Raw genomic sequence first — 21,276 nt, forward strand, 5'->3', positions numbered from 1 at the left:
TTCCGGCCTACAGTTAGTGGAATGATTGATGTTTTAGGCTGTAGCCTTCTTCCCCGTCATTTTTGATGAGTGCAAATTAGAGTTATTTCTTTCTCTCTCTCTCTCTGTGAGTGCAGATCAAAGAGTAGAGATCTGTTTGCCAAATCCACTGATGACTGATGTTGCTGAAAGGAAGTAGGAAAAGGAAAGAGCACGGGCCTGCCTACTTGCTCAAGCCGAGCCACGCTCGCTGCCGCGTGCTGAAAGTAGACTTAAAGGATAGGAAGGAAAGAGAAAATGCGCCTCGAGCTAATAGGCCCATAGGCCCCGGCCGATCCAAGAGGCAGTGCAATACCGGGCCGACCCGTGCCAGAGTGCGTCTAGCACTCCGCCATATTCCAAAAATAAGTTTAATATCTTGGGTTCAAGGGCCAGCAGCAGATATTAAATGAAGTATCAGGTTTGCCAAATCAACGTAAATGCTTATGGTTTATAGTTGTTTAACGTCCCAAAGCAACTATGTCTATGGGGGACGCCGTAGTGAAGGGCCCCGGAAGTTTCGACCTGCTGGGGTTCTTTAACGTGCACTGACGTCACACTGTACACGGGCCTCTAGAATTTCGCGTTCATCGAAATTCGGCCGCCGCGGCCGGGATCGAACCGAGTCTAGCGGGTCTGTAGCCCAGCGCCGTAACCACTGAGCGACAGCGGCGGCTCAGCTAAATGCCTTAATAGTAATTGGTAGCGGTTGAACGTAGTCAACCACAGTAGTCCTGCGAGAGCAGGTGCTCATTCTTCACTTGAAGAAGACAGTTAAGCTGCGCCTCAAGGGCACGACGTGGTATTTTTAGTGGGTTAGTGCCCTTATATGCAGAATTCGTGTTTCTCTACTCAACATTCACTGATCCGGAGTTCCCGGGTTCGAACCCGACCGTTGCGGCCACGTTTTTATGGAGGAAAAACGCTACGACGCCCGTGTGCTGTGCGATTTCTGTACACGTTAAAGATCCCCAGGCGGTCGAAATTATTCCGGAGCCCTTTACTACGGCACCTCGTTCTTCCTTTCTTCTTTCACTCCCTCCTTTATCCCTTCCCTTACGGCGCGGTTCAGGTGTCCTACGATATATAAGACAGATACTGCGCCATTTCCTTTCCCCAAATCTAATTATTATTATTATTACTCAACATTCAGAGATCGTGGTGAGTCATCGTACCATTAATTACCAGCGCAGCGGTTAAGCGATGCTCCACGGCACGCAGGAGGCCGTTCCGGTCGCAGCCGCCGGTAGGGATTGTGTCTCCCATGCTCCTCTTCCGGAACAACCTCTCGGGCAGCTGGTGCGGCGCCCCTCCGAACATACCCGAGCAACTCGTACGATCTTGGGACATTTCCTAGTAACCGGAGTAAAAAAATATAGCCGAGCATTCTAACCACTGAGCCATAGCGGCGGGTGATGGCAGGGTGGGCGCGCTGCGTATTCAGTGTGCGGAACGCACTCAACGTTACAGATACCAAGCCGCGTCTGCTTGCCTGACACCACCGCAGGTTTCGCTCTCTAACCAAATTCGGCAGTACTCAAACCGCACCTAATTTTTGGACGCCGCATTGTCTATTTTGACAAACCGTGAGGGAGGGGAGGAAGATGGGAGTGGAAATTGGGGTTTTTTTGGGGGAAAGGAAATGGAGCAGTAGATGCCTATCATCTCCTATAGGCGCAGTACATGCCTATCATGCCTATATTGCCTCTCCTCCTATCCTCTCTTCCTCTATCCCCTCACCTCTTTCATTTCATTTCTCCATTCTGCCTGCTATCCTTTATTTCCGCTGCCCCAGCTCAGGTGCTTCAGTATCGATGGCAGATGCCGGGGCTAGCAAAAATCTTTGCCTTCCTTTTTATTATCATTTTAAGAAAAAAAACCACTTACTACTACTACAAGCAATGCGGTGCAATAACTCAAGCGCACCTTGTTGATGGATATGCAGTAGTCTTCCTGATTTTATCAGCTAGTACTATGGCTACAAATAGCAGCTACTTCCTCACACATCTGTGCGCTCAATACCAGAGCATGCGGTTAGGAAGACTGCACACTTGATTTGATTCAGTGGTCTTGCGATGGTAATGGAAACGTATTGCATTGTATTGGCTTTTTATGGCACATAAGCAACTCGGGCCATTATGCGCCAAACACATGGTAAAATTAATTTCAACGATTGTGTGCCCTCAGCGAAAGTCCTTGTCCCCAACAAATCGAATGTAGACCTCAGCCTTCTTCTCAGGTCTGAGAGTGAAGGCAATTCTGATCGAAGCGCTCTATGTTCAGAAACTGACTATCGGTGAGAAGGGCGCAGTTGTGGAAGGTCCCGGTGCAATTTCTACCACCTAGAGGTGTTAAAAAAATTCTGGTAGTTTAGCTCTGGTTAACACTGGTCGAAAGCAAAAAAAGGCTGCATCTCCCTAGCTACGTTTGTGGTCGAGTGACTGGCGGTTTCTATATATATATAGCCATACTGACATACAGGGATTTTCATTATTCGTTTAATATCATGCTTTCTTCGAAACGGCATTAAAGGCGCATACCGTGAGTAGCAGTAGAAGTAAACTAGTATAGTAGTAGTATAGTAGTAGTAGTGGTGGTAGTGTAGTAGTGAAAGTGTAGTGGTGGTAGTGGTAGTACAGTGGTGGTAATATAGTGGTGGTAGTGGTAGTGGTGGTGGAAGTGGAAGTGGTAGTAGTAGTAGCAGCAGCAGTAGCAGTAGTAGTAGCAGTAGTAGCAGCAGCAGTAGCGGCAGCAGCAGTAGTAGTAGTAGTTGCAGCAGCAGCAGCAGAAGTAGTATTGGTAGTATAGTAGCAGTAGTAGTAGTAGTAGTATAGTAGTAAATAATAGTGATAGTAATAATAGTAGTCATAGTAAATAATAGTAACAGTAATAATAGTAGCAGTAGTAAATAAGAGTAATAATGGTAATATTAGTAGTAATATTAGTAATAATCGTAATAATAGTAATGCTAATAGTAGTAATAGTCTGGTTTGGTTTATGGTGCCTAGCGTCCCAAAGCGACTCAGGCTATGAGGGGCGCCGGAAATTTCGGCCACCTGTGTTCTTTAACCTGCACTGACAACGCACAATACACGGACCTCTAGAATTTCGCCTTCATAGAAATTCTGCCGCCGCGGCCGGGATCGAACCCGCGTCTTTTGTCAGCAGCTGAGCGCCGTAACTACTGAGCCGCAGCAACGGGAGTAGTAAGAGTAATATTAGTAGTAACAGTAATAGTAGTAATAGTATAAGTAGTAGAACTAGTAGTAGTAGTGTCTAATGTAAAATAAGAACAAAAACTTGGAGAACCCTTAAGCTTCGTTTTCAAGAGTGAGACGCGACAGCGTGTTGCAGCATTGGCAAGGAGTGCAAGGAACACCATCGCCCCTTAGGCGCGACGCGTGACCGGTTGGACAATTTAAGTAAAGGACGCCTGTCTCACATCTATCGGTGGACACCCGAAACGGGCCGTAATTGAAGGAAAATGAAATGAAAATTGTTTTAAAGAAAGGAAAGCTTTTCAGGAAAGGACAGGAAATGACGCCTGTCACAATTCTCGCTGGACACCCGTACCGCGCCGTAAGGGAAGGAAAATCCCTTCCCTTACAGCACACATCAGGGGCCCTATTCTCGACATTTCGCCATTTTGTTCAAATTGTGACGTAGGCGTGACGTAACCATCAAGGCGGTGCCAGGTTACGTACGCACAGAATCTGATTACGTGAAGCGAAAAAAAAGTAAAAACTGATCTAGAAATAAATACCGTCGTCTGCTACTATTGGCGCCAAGTACGGAACAGCCAAGTACAGAACGCCGCTCCGGGAGCTTGCGCTGAACCTCTGCGTTGCAATCTTCGGTGCATACGCGTCGAGGGGCAGTGCGAAGGAGTGAAATATGTTGCGGCCTCTTGAGTATCATGTCGGATGTCCGGCAGCAGCTAAGGGCAGACCGACTTAGGCTACTCAGTGCGAAAGACTCGCACGTCGGTTGTCAAAGGATTCATCGAGTTCGATGCGGCGGTACGAGCGAGGGCGCAGCCTAGACGACTTTTCAGTCGAGGTGAACTGATGGCGTACCCGCGAGTCACGAGCGGCGCCACACGCGTGCGTACTGTTGCCCAGAGAAGCTGGCGAACATCAGGAACGGGGCCAGGGTATTCGTAATGGCGTACGTGCCGAATGGGAGCGGAAAGTGAAAGCTTTGGCCGGCATGATGCCTTTGTGGCATTGCTCCTTATAACGATCGACGACAGCTTCGCACATTTGCTTACCAGCCACAGTTGAATGCAGGAACTGAGACTAAGGCAGTTTTCTGGGGGAAAAGTCATCTCGTCCGGGCCAGGAAAGGAAGCAACGGGAGCTATATTTTTAGAGTGTTGCCGCCACTGCTGAAACGGCGCCTAAATACGCGCAGGCCAGCAGTCCCTGTCTGAGGACAACGCTCGCATACTTAGCGTTGTAAACTCTGCGGAAACCCACTGTTTCTTAGGCGCCGCGTCAGCTACCGTCAGGTCAGCAAAGGTGCTAAAGCTTTTAATCGCTACGTATCGGCTTTAACAGAGAGCGGGGTGCAGCGGAGTTGTATCTGTGTGCGCTTGGAAGGCCTCCAAGATGTGTTTAGTGCTGAAATGCATGCTTGGCAAGGCAAGCCGATGTGCACATTTTAGGCAACGCGTTGCACCAGACTCTGTTGTTAGTCATGTTTGCATGCACCCGCGCACGAAACGAAACTGCAAAGCGCGGAATATCGGAGTAAATCTCGTCAAGGAGAACACACCGAGTGCGCATCCCTTATTGTGAACTTAAATGTGCAAAGCCGGGGAAAAAAATTCCTTTCTGGCATTAATAACAACATAAAACAAAGCGAAAACTCCCCCCCCCCCCACACACACACAACATAATTTGAATAGAGCGTATCCTCACAACATTCAGTGATGTACTCATATTTTGCTTCGCAAGCCTGCACGCATGCACTTTTGTGATGTAAGTGGCACATATATTACTTCATAAAAATTACAAATGCTGTCAGCAATTCTGCTTGTTTTTCCCTTCCTAGAAAGGCATAAATTTTTTCTACTTGTTCAAGTGAATGCGTAACACTCACGACCACCACACAGAAGCAGCTACACTATATGTGCGATGCAAGTAAGCACAACATTCTGTGAGGTGGGGCAAAATTATTTTCTTGAGCACTTACAGGCCGCCTCACCTCCCTTGCTGTCCATAAAAGCAACACGAGCCAGGCAGCATCTTGAAGTTTCTTCGTCGTAGAATAACAGTTATGCACCTACCATAAAATCAAGCAGCTCCTTTAGGTGCCTGATCAAGTACAGTACAGCAAGCTTCCAAGTAAGAGAGAAAGATATATGCCAGAAAAGGTGGAGAGGTCGGATAAGGAAAAGTTCCTTCACCTGTTATTCCTCAAAGGGGCAGGGGAGGAACATAGAGGTAGAGAGTAAATATCGGTGGTGGACACCATATTACAGTAAGACACATGCAATGTGCAAGATACTTGCTTTATTTGCTTTGTTTTATGGGGTTTATGATCCCAAAGTGACTCAAGCTATGAGAGATGCTGTAGTAGAGAGCTCTCGATAATTTCGACCCCCTCTGGTTCTTTGCCGTGAACTGGCATCGCACAGTACACAGGCCTCTACCGCTGCGGCCGGGATTGAACCTGCGTCTTTCGGGTCAGCAGCCAACCACCATAACCACTGAGCCACCGCGGCAGGTTTATTTGTGTGATGCAAGAAACTTTATTTAATGTTCATGTATGCACACTCATTGCCTAGTACACGTCACACAAAGCCCGAACATGTGTTTTGGGGCCAAGCATTCCAGTTGGTCTTGCACGCAGTATTTAAAGAGACAACTAAGCGGCACCATGAGCCGAAGAGCTGAAGGAGAACAAAAACATGACAGTAAAACTTAGGAGCACTACAGACAAGGAGGAAATTAATTTATTTCCATACTCTGAAGGCCCGGAAGTATACAAAGAAGAGTGGGGGAACACATAAAATTGGTAACCGCTTTTTTGAATTTAATACAGCCAAATATTGCAGCAATAGAGGCAGGAACATGGCAGGAAAAGCAAAAGCGTAAGATTAGACAGAAAATAGGCAAGACATACAATGTTGATGTCGCCCTCAGGACAACATATGGGAGGCACCAATACAGACAGCGGTAGTGTTCTGGTTAGGGTACTATTAAGATAAATGTCACCAGGATGCACAAAAAGCAATCTAGCCAGCGACGGTAGCCACTGGCTTTCGGTAGGTTTTTTAATGTGTGCACCGCATAGGATGTATTCATGATAATTAATAAACCACAGGAGATTGTTCAACACGAAATAAATTATCCTCACAGCACCATACAATACACAGCTAAAAGGAGAAGTCAGCAGTAGGAATTGCACCGATACGGTGCATGTAGACCCCTACGTGAAGACTTCACGCCACAGGGTTCAATTTTAGCTGCGTAGTGGAGTATTCAAGGCACCCATCATGCTGTAAACTTCTGCAAGGTGAGAAAAACCCTTGTTTTAGCCTTTCAATGCCCTTTAAGCTTCAAGAACACTGAGTGTTGCACTTCGGGGATCAAAAGGAGACCATGTGGCCTGAAGACTTTTGACTACAACCCTGCAATTTATTACAATTGAATACAGCTGGCGCACCATTAAAAACCAAAACAGAAATTTCAAATACGAAGCAGAACAAGCATTCCAATTTTTGATCTAGGCATTGTTTACAAACATATATACTGGAACAGTTACTATGCTGTTGTATTCTGCCAGAACAATATGCGCTGCAACCATTAAAAGCACCCTATTTAGAGTACGATGGATGCTAAATTGGATTGAAATGAATAAATAAGTGACAACTAAATCAAACCGCGAGAAAAATTAGTTCGAAATGTATGCAGCAGTGTACAAAGTGCCCTAAAGGGTTGAATGCAATTTTCTCGTGCATTTAGTCAGTTGCATCTTTTTTGCCTAACATCAGCACAGGTACGCATGCACAGATAATTTTACACAGAGGTGGGATAAAACATTGGTGGCACTGACACAGTTAATCGCAAGGGAAGGCCTGAGTACTGGGTAAAGTAGACGATAAACTGGTGATCAGGATAGATGTAAGTGAAACTGGTGCATTTTATTGACTAAACAAATCAGCTGTAATACAAAGGCAGAGAAAACTGCAATATGTTAGTGGAAATTGAGTGCACTGGAGGATATATTGCACACAATTTTAGCCCCTGAAATATTATCTTGTTTTAAAAAAAAATAATTGCTTTGCTTCCAATTTTCTTTTGAAGCTCAAGAAAAATTTCGGAGCAAGTCAGCTGTAGAACAAACTCTCTTGTGCAAAGTATCACAACAAAACCATGTGTTTTTGATACACAAGAAAATTTAATGATGATGGCACGTGATGGCAATGACAGTAATGAGCCAATTGCTGCTGCCACACAGCAAAAGTGGTAAAAGCCCACACACATCAGGGTCACAGAGGCAGATTTCTCCGGTAACAAGACAAGTTGCAACGTGTGAAAGAATTGTGATGCGGTATATGTGCACATTGATAATGCCCATTTCACGAAGTGCCAAATCCAGTAGATTCCTGTGTTGAATCAAAAAATAGCAATGCGTCCATTGATGCCCCAATTTTACCAAAGAAACATAGGTTGAACAGATTGTCTGGAATTTTTGTCAAATTCGCCTATCAGCATTAGCAGCAGCCAAGAAGCAAAGTGCCAGCAACAAGGCTGGTAAAAGCGGGGCCTTACACAGCGAAACTGGTCGAACCAGCAGACAGCTGCCTTGTCTTTCATTTATACAAGCTTGGCAGATGGCAAACATGAGAGTTGCCTCACTTTTTGCTCAGAGGAAAACTAGTGGATTGCTGTATCACTACACATAGCATTTAAAACCAGGAGACAATTTGCTCTGTGAGCACCCACAAATGACACAGTAGGGACCTCCTATCGGACGAACAGTTGCCTACAAAATCAGACTGCGCCCTGAGCAAGATGTGATAAATAACTGCATACACATCCCTATGTTTCGTGCATGTCAAGAAATTTCAGTGAAGCAGTAATCACGTCATGGAGCACAAACTTTTAACAGAAATCAAAGAGAAGTACTGGTTCAAAGCTCTGCTGGCAGGAGAAAAACATTTTGGTGACTTCCTCTGTTTCACTGCACTAAAGCACCAACATGCACATTCTGCATAAAGAGAGCACACAGCATTGCAGTACATTAAGAATTAGCAACTGTTCAGTAGCGTTAAAGCATGTGTTTAAGCACACATCCGGCCAATTTGCAGATGGTAGGATTAAAGTTTCTTCTACGCTTCCTGTCACGTGAAGAACTGCAGCATTCGAGAAAAGCCTAGTCTACACATCAAACACACCTGTCATTACACACTCTAGTGACAAACTGAAAGCAAAATTTGGTCCTGTTTAAAGAGCAGCACAAAAATCAAAGACTTGAACAGCTTTCTTGCTGTGTGCAATGAAACTTGAAGCACAAAAAATGTTTACATAGACTGATCATAGCATGACTACAGGTGAAAACTATGGCAGTGAGTCCTGCAGCTAAGTGAGGATGCATGCAAGGTGTCGCACAGTGCAAGTTCTGATCGCCTTTGAAAAGAATCCTGTTCCAAATGTACAGCACTTGACACCTGTGAAGACATCCAATGCAACCCTTCCAAAGAATGATTCTTTGCTTGAGAAGCACTCTAGCTGAGAGGTGAATGATGTTGAACCTTGCAGCAGCATTCCTCAGCACATGACTTCCTAGGATAGCAGTGATGCATCGAAGAGGCACATTATACACATGTCACCTGGAAGGCAATCAACACTGTCTTTAGTGCGTGAGCTTGAGTGCAATGCAAGTTTCATACACACAAGAGAAAAGACTTTCAAATGCGAGACATCACAGGGCTGTAATTATCAAACTAAAGTTTCATGTATGACTGTAACTACTACTCAAATAAACTGCTTTTGTAACAGTTATATTTTATTGGTCATCTCTATCAAAATGATGGAGGAAGTAAAACAAAACTGTGAAAACAGCTTGACTACAGCCAGACTGATGGGTATAAATAATTATTACATATTTTTATTGTGTTGCAGTGAAGGCAACTGCTACAAGGCACATTGTAGGGGAAGTCCAAGGTTAACTTTACCTCAGAATATTTAACTGCATTAAAATCTCACTACACGAATGCTTTTGCAACTGCATTTATCAAAATGCAGATGCCAAGCCATTGCATTTGTGTGCAACGAAAGAGAACCATAGACATGCAGACGCCCTACGAGTCACCCACATCCGCATATTGTAGTAATCTGAAAACTCGTTGTGCGTTTTACTTTACAGACAAGACTATTTTGAAATGCTGTTTTTATTTGCGCAAGGCTTCCTCGCTTAATAGGCTACAAATAAATGTGCCACGAGATTCACAGCTGTTTGCATGTGACCAAAAAAGGGTAGGAACATAAGGGACTTGTTATTACACACCCGAAGAAAGCCGCCAGCCATCAATATGAACTTTGCATGCAGCCATCTGAAGAAAGTCAAAAGCAATTTTTCGTTGCTGTTTCCCTTACCTCATCGATACTCGAGACGATGTACCTGGCACATGTACGCTGTCTTGCTGACACCGCTGTCTTCAGAAACTGCCCTTATACACACAGACACTGATGCACACAAATTGAGCACACAGATGATGCACTGATGAGGGCAATTTCCTGATGAGCACAGTCCCGCCGACAAGCCGAGCACATTCTGGAAGCATGTTGCTCAGCCGGCAGACAACCCTTTGTGCCACCCTCTCATCACACACGCAGTTGAATATCAGGTCAGCGACAGCGTGCAAATAGAGGCAAACACTGAACTAATTGGTGTCCAGACGTTCACAGCTACCGATCGCGCCTTGAAACACAGGATCAGAGTAACGGCCGGAGCATCTACAATACCATGTTTAAGGCAGACCAGTGTGCTCACGCGCTGCCTCTTCCCGCAAATCTTCTTGCACAGCCACCACACCATATATCGCTGGCCAGGCAGTCACACTCACGAACCGGGCAGTCCTTCGAAAACACTGAGGCGCACTCACGAATGCTTCGCTTCTCGCAGCCTGTGACAACAAACGGCAGCTACGGACGCCGCCATATCCGTGCTGTAGCAACCGCGACCGCGCGGACCGATAATTTCTTATCATGAGAGAAGCGTTTGAAACGGGAGCGCAGCTAGAGTCCTCACGCGGGTGTAAAATTACGCTCTGATAATTAAGCCTCTAAAAGGCTGCTTAATTAAGAGGTACCATTATAACGCCGTTTCAATGCTTCTACATTTAAAACAACCATGTTTCGGAACAGTTTATTACTTCAAATAAGCGCCTACCAAACTACGGTGAGCTAACAGGCGTATAAATCAGTGTGGTCATAATTCGACTATGTCCACCATAATTCGACCATCTTGCGGCCGTCTCAAATTATGGCGGCCAAATGGGGCATTTTTCAGCAATGGCAGCATTTCCTTTGCGTCACTAAACGTCATTTTGACCTCACTGAATTATGCTTGCGTATCACGTGAATCACGTGACATTCCTCCAGCCAATCACATTCTAGGAAGCAACCCTCACAGTACGAACTTTTTTTTCTCAAAATTGCTAAAACGAGCGAAGTGTTTTCCTCCATGCCAGCTGTAGCTTCGTTTTTCCTCCACAGACATTTAAATTTACCAACCCGGCACAAAATATAACTGTGCTAAAAATCAGTCTTCAAGTACACGTCATTTTGACGTCACGGCAGAAAGCTATTTCGAAGCCTGATAGTTTCGCGCCACAAATTTAAAACTCGTGACTTGCACGTGATCGCCCAATGAGCCAATCAGAGAGACAATATGGCGGCGAACGGCGGCCATGCGTGTCGAGAATAGGGCCCCAGGTGTGCACCGAGATGCGCCATTTTTCGCTCACGGCCAAAGCCGAAGACATCGGCTTTTCTGCAACACGAGCTCCTTAAAAGGTATTTGCTAACCCCGGAATCTGCCATCACTACGGCGGCACCTGAGCTGGGGGAGCGAAAATAAATGATAGCAGGCAGTTTGAAGAAGTGGAATGAAAGTGGTGAGGGGACAGTAAGGTGGTGGTGGTAGTGGTTTTATTAAAAATAATAGTAAAAAGGAAGGAAAAGATGTTTGCTAGCCCCGGCATCTGCCATCGATACTGAAGCACCTGAGCTGGGGCAGCGGAAATAAAGGACAGCAGGCAGAATGGAGAAATGAAATGAAAGAGGTGAGGGGACAGGAAGAGAGGATAGGGGGAGAAGTAATATATAAAAACTATTTACACAATAAGATATGTGTCCAGCAGTGAAAGAAGAAAGGAAGAAGAGGTGCCGTAGTGGAGGGCTCCGGAATAATTTCGACCACCTGGGGATCTTTAACGTGCACTGACATCGCACAGCTCACGGGCGCCTTAGCGTTTTTCCTCCATAAAAACGCAGCCGCCGCGGTCGGGTTCGAACCCGGGAACTCCGGATCAGTAGTCGAGCGCCCTAACCACTGAGCCACCGCGGCGGGTATATTTTATGGTTTGGTTTGGTTTTTGAGGGCTTAGCGTCCCAAAGCGACTCTGGCTATGAGGGACGCCGTAGTGAAGGGCTCCGGAAATTTTGACCGCCCGGGGTTCTTTAACGTGCACTGACATCGCACAGTACACAGGCCTCTAGAATTTCGCCTCCATCGAAATTCGACTGCCGCGATCGGGACCGAGCCCGCGTCTTTCGGGCCAGCAGCCCAGCGCCACAGCCACTCAGCCACCGCGGCGGCCCGACATTTTGAGCGTAAGCCTTACCCTATTAAGCAAAAACCCGTGTGTGCGTGTGTGTGCGTGTGCGCGTGTGCGTGTGTTGACACATGATGGTACCTATAAAACATGGCGCGCTCATGCAGCCTGGCAGGTGGCGGTTTAAATTAATGACTGGTCGCGCAAGGTTGCCCGGAAAGAACAACCTGGATCGCACAAACGCCACTGGTGGCAGCACCTAGCATCGCAGGGCAGTGGCGCACAGCTTATCCGCTGCAACACTACACCAGGAAGTGCTATGAGGATTCCTAAGGAAAGTTGACAACGGACTCATGCAGAGTGTCGGCGCATTCGAATGCAACGTGACGCGGCAGCTGGTGGGGGAGGGAGGCGACTTGCTTCACGAAGTTAGCGCGCCGATCAGAAGAGGTGCGGTGGTCTTGCGGCTTGGGCTTAGAGGCATGCAGAGGTAGAATTGCTAGCACCGTGGCATCCGGTTACATCACGTGGCGCTTTGCGACGGCGTTCACGAAGCGAGCATGCGGGTTTACGCCTCCTCACCAGTAAGCAGACCTAAGTGTCTCTGACGACTTCCGTTGAATAACATACTGCAATTTTTACGCACGTAGTAATAAGGTCTGCTATCTTGGTTTGTTACTATTCATGTCTATGTTTGCCAAAAAGGTCTATTCAAAATTGCTTGAGAATACCTAAAATTATTACAAAAATTCCATCCTGAAAACACCTCTATGGGACTCCACCAGTGTCTATTCGATTAATTTGGGACGCATACATGCCGGCGGATCCTTAGGGCCAATACGTGTAATAAATTTCTCGGCTGGCTTCGGTGGTGCTGCTAGTAATTCAAAAGCAATGAGAAAACCCAGCATCCCAGATGACTAAAAAAATGCATCCGATCGACCACACATCGACTTCGAAGCTGTGCCCCTTCTTTGACAGGACTTCCGGGGCCATGTAGTTGGGCGTCCCGCACAGGGTCTTCCTGCGCTCGCCCTGGAAGCCAATGCGGGTGACGAGACCAAAGTCTGCTACCTTGAGCTTCATCTCCTCGTTTAGCAGCAGGTTTCCTTACTTGAGGTCCCTGTGAACGATGCGCTGTGCCGCCAGGTATTCGCAAGCGAGCAGAAGCTGGCGTAGGAAGTAGCGGGCCTCGGCCTCGGTGAGCGTCTCCCGGCGCTGCTGCATCTCCTTCAGCGACTAGAAAATAATGGAGTTAAACAATGCAGTTCGCATTGCTCTCTTATTGAATGCCTGCAGCGACACTTATAAAGACGGATTAGCCAATTTAACTGAGAACACCGCACGCCTCGGGTCCCCTGGCATTATCCGAAAACGAGGGACAGTACTCTCATTTACAAACACGAAATAAATCTTCACCTAGACAGCACTAGAGAATCTCTTCGTACCCTTCCGTTCCTGTGAAATCTCCCACAGCCCCCAAGGTATGCATTCAAGCATCGACATAAATACACTGATCACCTCTGCCCGTTCCTACCTCTACAGGCTCCGAACCTCCCTCGCATGCACAGATTGGCCTGAGCCCTGTGCACGTCTTGAACATTACCTTTTCTCCTGCTTCGCTGCCATTCAATCCGTTAATTACCCTTAAGTTTCCCTCTCCCTCCCCCTATATGTTGGCCCTGGCCAAGTTCAGACTAACTGATGGGGTACAATTGTCTTTAATGACCCTCGCGTACCATATCCTCGAAGCTTAATGCTTCGTCGCAATAAACGTGTTTCTTTCTATTGCGGGCGCACGCACGTGACTAATTCTCGTCTGCTGCAGGATTAATTAAAGAAACAGTTACTTCAACTCTTGTTGGCAACTTGTGCCAGTAGCTCTGAACTAGAGCAAGCGACACGTGCACGGCAGGGTGTCGCGCACTTGCAGGTTTGGCTGCCTGCGTCCCTTGGCTTTTGGGCCTGCGCGTGCGCTATATTTCTTGCACTGCAGCATCGATCAGAATTGCATTTTCGAGAATCTGGACAGCGATATGTGTATTAATAACGGTGAGACTTAAGCGTCTAAGTAAATGGCACGTCTAGCTGCAATAGATAAAATGTTAACTGACTTTTGTTACTCGGCTCGCTAGTTACCGCTTCAGGGTTGCCTTCTGGTATCAACCTCTGGTGATCTGTGCATGAAGCGCTACTTCTCATACATGGCTGACACGGTCCTTTTCAAGCTTTCATGTCTGTGCCTGTCGTACAGAGACTGATTTGGCCATTGCCACAGAGCCCAAAGCCAAATATAAATAACAAAAACCCAAAATGTCCCTTTTAGTCCACTGCGTAGGCTTTGCACACTGATGCCTGTGAGGCGCAGCTCTATCCGGATGTGTCGAAGTGTTGCGTTTTGTAACCAGCGCTCAATGTAATGACTTTTGCCTAACTGTTAAATCAAGACCGGAAACAGTTAGGTGCCTTGGCTGCGCCCTTAGGCGTGTTTATTATGTTGCCTGTGGTGAAGGCCTGTGAACACAAAACTCTGCCAGCCTCGCTCGATGAAAGATTATAGGGGAAGTTTTTCGCGTCAGCTGAAAGTAACGTGTTCAACCAGCGTTCTTGACAAACTATGGCATGATCGCGGTCATGAAACTGAGTTCTCAGTGATAATAATTATGACGCACATCAAAGGCTCGAGTGATAAGAATCCCTTAGGGGTAGGGCACTGTATTCAAAATCAGCGTTTAAATCCTAACTTGCAACAAAGAGCACAACGAAGACAGCTTCTCTTTTCACCTTTTAAACGAAGGAAAATTGAAACAAGGTTGAATGAAAGCATGCGTCATTCCTTACGGTGGAAATGAGGAAACGGGTGTGCTTCTAAATCTTTCTTTAAAAAAGAACAGCGCGCACTTTGACGGGAACACTAGGAAGACACGACACAGACGAGCGCTGACTTGCAACTAAGTTTATTGCTTGGAACGAGGCATATATGCAGTTCCAACAAAAAGAAGAAAACACAGAATCGTTCATAGATTCAAGTCATCCAAACATGCTGCACAAAACAGGGACGATAACTGAGATCATCATTTCCCCCCCCCCCCCCCCTTCCCCGCTAAAATGTCAGTTCTTTGGGACCAATCGATAAAGAGGGGCTTCTGACACAGGCGTCTTTTGACCAGGCGATGTGCGCTGCTTCAATTATTTCACGTGTTAATTGGTTACTGTACTTAGTTAAAACTTGTGTGCGACTGAAGTCAGGGTGGCAAGTTTTGCTGTCACAGTCTCTACAGTGGATTCCGTCAGTTTAATAAACTTCATGAACTTCAGTTGCAAGTCAGCGCTCGTCTTTATCGTGTCTTCCTCGTGTTCCTATCAAAGTGCGCGCTGTTCTGTTTTAAAAATGACTTACAAACTCGCCAAAGCATCCGTTTTTACCTTCTCAATATTTAACCCCTCCGCTATTTAAAGTAAAAAGATAATTTTATTATACAAGTCGAAAAATCAATCTTCTGCGGACATGTTTTAATGTACTCCCGCTCCAATCACGCCATTCAATTTAACGCGAAATAAAACCTTGCATAGTTATCTAAGGCACTACACGAACTTTCACGACATTTTGCTACAAGGAGCTGGCTAAACTGCATGCCTTTAGTTTTTTTTTTCGCGTCAAGAAACGCGATAAGGCTAAAATTATCACCCGTTTACATGAGGTTGAAGAAAGTGTAGAGCTGGTATTTCAGCCTGAAGTTTTCACATGGCTCTCATGGACACACTAGGGGGTCGGCTTAAAACAGAGCAACTCGTCTTTAACGAATGGGTTGACTTAGCCCGATATACTTGGCAGGGTCCATTAAAAGCGCCTGTAGTAGCGTGCATGAACGCAAGGAAACAATAAAAAGCAGGAGTTGTTCGCGCGCTCTATTGGGTAGCCTCGATGATGCTGACCGCGGCAATTTGGGCCAGCTAGGAGAAAGATCGTGTGGACACCATCGAACCGAACTTCTCAGCCAGTCTTCAGGCTCGATCACCTCGCGTTAAGTTAGACGCGAACGAAGCTGTTGTCGCGAGGCAGAACGCGAGCTTCGCGATTCGAAAGATTGCGTTATAAGCCGGGTACCGTAACAAAAGGTGAAGCTCATTCTGCGGGGAAATTAAAGCAATAGAAGCGCAGCCCGGAAGTCGCTGTTCCAGAACAACCATTACCACGAAATGAATACTTGTGTCATGACTGCAATACAAGACCGCCCACAGTGCAAGATGAGGCAGCCATGCAATTTGCTTCATGTTTCCATATCACATTTACTTTTTTATTCAGATAAAAGGATACTCCGATACACAACTAACACTCGCGTTCCGAGCTGCCTCTAGATTGTTGCGCGGCTCTCATAATCAATTGGTTCATAGCATAGCAGGTTTTCAGCACTAATAGACATTTTGAAAGAAGCATGTTCGGAACACAAGGCAGTGAAAGGAAGGGCTCACATATAGTCTTTGTCAGTCTCCTCTACAATCCTGTGTTCCGCAAGTGCTGGTTTCAACAGCCCGTGTGTCTGTCCTGCTTTCTGCTCAAGAGAGACATTTACACGAAGGTTGAAAGCCAGAACGACGAAGTCTGCACAGCTCTGGACAAAACTCGCTGATTAATAAGCACCTGTCTGGTGCAGAGCACCAGGATGATGTACACGTTCATTTCATCCTCAAAACAGCTGTGGAAGCTGACAATGTGGGGGTGAATGAGGGTCTTGTGGATTTGGATCTCCTCGACCATCTGCATACAGCAAGCACAGGATGTGGAGGATAATCGGACAGTCGCCAAATGTGAAAAGGCAAGCAGGCGACGCATTACACGGTGCTGATGAAAAATTGAAACTATGGGGTATAACGATCCTGTGCGACACAAGGGCTATGAGGGACGCTGTAGACAAGTGCTTCAGATTAATTTAAACCGCCCGAGGTTGTTTAACGCGTGCCGAAACCACACAGCACACGGGCGTCTTTTTGCGTTTTGCCTCCATCGATATGCGGCCTCCATGGCCGTGATTGAACACGTGTCCTCTGACTCTTTAAGCGATCGCACTAACCACCGTCCCATCGCGGCGGACAAAGATCAGTGATGACTTGCAGGCACGCAAGTGCATCAGGTCTTAAAAAGCCAATTTCTTTTGAGATAGGTGTTTGGGGACAGGAACGTATGCACAGACTCAAACGAGTTCAGCAGTTCAGCGGCGGAGACGTCCGTGCCACCGATGTCCGAAGAAATATACCGGTGATGGTAGTAGGTCGTTTTAACGGCAGGTGGTTAGGTTTAGAATAAGCTTGTTGGGGATTCCTCCCCCCCCCCCCCCTCCTGTTTTGCATAGTTTAAACAAGATATGACTTCTACCACTTACCCGGAAGGCAGTGCGTCATAAAATGCCAATATTAGGCTCGGTACCCCGTGGCTCTTCGTGGACGTTCAGCGAACACGAATTAAGCGCCAATAACTGGCTATGGGTAGTACTAAAATCTAACTGGGCAAAACTAACAAGGTAATTACTATCAGCTAGGAAACTACTGGTCACTGTATTTAGACATGCGTGACTGCGATCTTTTACGATATATTCAAGCCGGGCGAGCGTATGCAAAACAAATCAGTATTTGACCGAGCGAGCTGCCAAGATAATTTCGCGGACGGTGAAAATAACTGCACTTGAAACGCAACACCTGAAAACAAATGTCAGGTAAATATGCGCGGTTTTCGCTGTGCATTGACGTTAGCCGGTGATGGCAGCATTTTCGATGAGTTCATTTATTTCAAAAGTTGCGAGCATAAACCGTAATCAACTCCCTTAGCAAGTATTTTTGTTCACTCGTACCAGAGCGTGAAGGGTTTCAGGTGTATTGTGAAGAATAGGTATGTATATAAAACAATGTAACATATATAAAGGCTTTCTACCATTCTTTCGCTCCCACCTTCCTCCCTTCTCTTACAGCGCATTTCGAGTGTCCAGTCAGACGTGAGACAATTACTGCCAATTCTCATTTTCATTTTTTCATCTGCTGAATAGCAAACACAAACACTGAACGAAGATATATTTTGCTATATCAAAAGCGGCAACAAAAACGTTCGAGATCACTGTGGTAACCAGCATTGGAGTAATGCCAATTAGCGCTGACGCCTTCTCGACATTCGTTGCTTCTTGTTGCTTCTCTTTGATTCTTTAATTACACTAAATAATTTACTCAGTACCAATTTAGAGTTTTCAAATTTGGCGCCACGCACTGACTGCGCCCACGCTTCAGATTTTTTAAATGTCGTGCCACACGATGCCTTAGCTCCGCATACTGTTTGGGCATTTTTGGCTCTAACGTATTAACTTATCACTCTATCGACATAATTTCTTTTTGCGCAGCATCCTCACATCATCCTTTTTCAATTACAACCCCTCGTTTGACGCCATCTCTTCAGAGTTCCCCGCAACTGCTGCCGACACATTTTGATGACGCGTGTTGGTGACACGGCCCCGCCAACGTAGCCTAGTAATGCTTTTGCATTAATAATGTCAATGGCAAAAAACACCCACCTTTGCCTCGTTGGCCGGCTTTACGAGAAGCGCCTTCGAAATGATCTTCCCTGCATAAGTTGTGTTGGTGTCTTTGTCAAGTAATTCGTAGCATTTTGCGAAGGCCCCCTGGAAATGAAAAACAAAAAAAATGGCAGTAGCTTAACTTGGCTAACCCTGGAATTCAGCGAAAAGCAAGCACGCTTGCTAAGCCTCTGAGGCTCGTCCATGGCAGCTCCGCTACACGCTCGCGACAGCCGTTCTATAAATACCCACACGACCACGTGGCTATGACGTGGTGTCTCATGGTCTTAAAGACACCCCCATCAGATGTCATTACGTGACTTCACAGCAGCTCATCGGATGTTCTTAAGGTCAAAGGTCGATCCAAAGGTCACCCAACGTCAAAGGCCAACTAAAGGTCATATGTGAAAGTCAGGGGTTCGACACCATCACTGTACCACACGAGGTGATACAATGCTAACGTAATTGAGCTGAAGGTGTTTCAAGGTCATTCTCCGGCCTACGCGGCGACCCCTTTACCTAGAGTAGTGAAGCTTTTCGCTTCAATATGCAGCATCGTTCCCCATCTGGCACGACAACCCAATTTTAATCATGCTTGTGTAATTATTATGCTTAGTATGTGTATACTGCGCATGTTGTAATGCAGCAATGGTTTTCACGTGTCCGCTATAACACTTTGGAAATGCAAGCAGCCCAACGCTCGGCGAAAGGCTGCTGAAGATCACGCACGTGCGTCACCCACGTAGCGTTTCCCTGGTGTTCGTCTGAGCTGCCCGTGTGGCCTCGTGTCATTAGTGGTAGGTGTTTGGAAATCCTGTAAGGCGAAGCCCGAGGCCAAGCAAAATCAACTCCTTGGAGCACGCTATCGACGCCTTCTCCGGCTCTGCGACATCGCCATCCTCTCTTGATGCCCAGTGTATTGCGCAATTTGCATGGAGCGACATGAGTGTGGTGACGTCAGCCATCATGCCACGGTGGAGAAGATAAAATTGGCAGAGCCGCAATTGCTAACAAGCCTCTACAATTAGAACCAGCATCTGATCTATAGCCAATAGACCCGGCTAGCACACTTGTCCAGAGCGATCCTGCGCTCTGCTGTGGTGCTCATGAGTGTAATCTTCCCGCGACTGCTCAGCTAGGGGAAATGCGCCTTTGCCTTTGCGGTTCTCTTATCTATTCGGCCGCGCTCGGGCGCATGTTTTATGCGCAGAAATCAGTACGTGGATAAAACTTCTACTTTATTTCCTTCGCACAGTACCGCTGGAGCGCTCTATACAAGTGTCATCAAGCCTGTAGACCGCCGTACCAGCGCAATAAGATATATCGTTTGATGAGGGAAGGTGCACCAAACTGTGCGCCGTATATCCGCTGCTTAAACGACCTTGGAAGCGAATGCAGGGCCTAAAGAACAAGCACTGTGACGGCTCAAGATGATCTACACCTCGAAGCGCTGCGCAAGGCATAACGACAGGCCCTTGCGTTCTGAGCACCGAGTTTTAGCTAAAATGTCAAAATCTAGTACGGAACCGTACCATGCTGGTTCCCACTCAGCAGCGGTCGGGGTGCTTACCTTGCCCAGGAATTTCCCAACGACATATTCCTTCTTTGATGTGCTGTCGGTGATGATCGCCGGGACGTCCTTTCTCGCCGCAGAACGAGACCTTATTGGGAAGGCGGAAGCCATCGAGCGCAAGTGAACGGCTGCTCGCAGTTCAAAGCAGCAGCTGCCGCGCCTTGACACTGACTATGCGACGGTGTTTATAACCGCAACAAACGCCCAGCGTCAACGGCTTTCGACAGTTGCCTTAGGGCTCGATGCACCGAGCAGGATGCTAGAAATCGCGTTGATTAGCTCGCAGTCGGCGCGAGAGAACATGCCTTGTCACGGGCCACAGCGAGCGCATTTGAGACGCGTATCACGCGCTTTTGGCGCTTCAACTTTATCGAAGCATTTGAGCGATTATCCTTCCCTTTGATGCTGATCTCACTACCAGGTAACTATATCGACCAATTTATTTAGTAGGAAATCGTCACTAGTTGCAAAAAAGCAGAATGCATTTCCAGTACATGGTCTTCTTCATAGTCCCGGAAGACAGCTATGACTCCCGTTCTACCACTTGTATCTTAAAATAAAATAAAACACAATTGTACGCTGAGACGTGACTATTGGTGCCAAGCTTAGACCCTTTTCGACGGCCCGTAAGCGTACGCCAGTCTTTAAGCCGGTGGATATGACTTGACGCCTACCGCAAGCGCTGCCTTAGCAGCAGTTATATGACGTTTTGCTCTGGCGTTTTGCTCTCCGCCCTTTACAGGAAACTAGTCTTGAAGAAACGAAAGGGTGCGAGCATTTTTCACTTTTCGTTGGACACCTCAACTACATCGTGAGGGAAAGAATGAAGGAGAGATTCAAAGAAAAAAGAGGAAACCGGAGAGACAAAAACCTTTATCGAAGAAAAAATCTTGTGTACGAGGGACGCCTTGTCCAGCAGCCCTCCGGAGAGGGGTCGTGAAAACAAGCGATGAAGTGTGCCATTTTCACGTAGCGGTGATGGCAGTGCGGCAGTCAAGAAGGCCGCAAAATGGGCTTCCGAATAAAACTCTCTTGTCGGGCGGGCCTGCGCCTAAAAAAAACAACTCGGCGGCGGCGACAGCAGAAAGCGTCTCGGCAGTCGTCGAACAGAATGCCTGCCGCTCTTGGCCGCGCTCAATTTAAAGCTGACTGACAAGAAACGGTCTAGATAAGGCGCCAATCATCCAACTACAACATTCCAAAACAAAGTGGAAGCTGTTGCACATGGCTGCTGTCATTTGAGATAAATGTCGTCGCATCTCACGTCACAAAAGAATACGACAAAGTCGTGTGCCGGCGGCTTTGAGCGTGAACATACAAACTGTACAAATATTCGC

General features: G+C 46.7%; 1 pseudogene; it reads right to left on the minus strand.

Moving 5' to 3' along the window:
• The window catches only part of LOC144119735 (serine/threonine-protein kinase PLK1-like), a 29,578-nt pseudogene extending 9,507 nt beyond the window's left edge, over positions 1–20,071 (minus strand).
• Positions 20,072–21,276: the final 1,205 nt, after the last annotated feature.

This window comes from Amblyomma americanum, chromosome 2 (assembly GCF_052857255.1).
Source record: "Amblyomma americanum isolate KBUSLIRL-KWMA chromosome 2, ASM5285725v1, whole genome shotgun sequence".
Classification (NCBI taxonomy): Eukaryota; Metazoa; Arthropoda; class Arachnida; order Ixodida; family Ixodidae; genus Amblyomma; species Amblyomma americanum.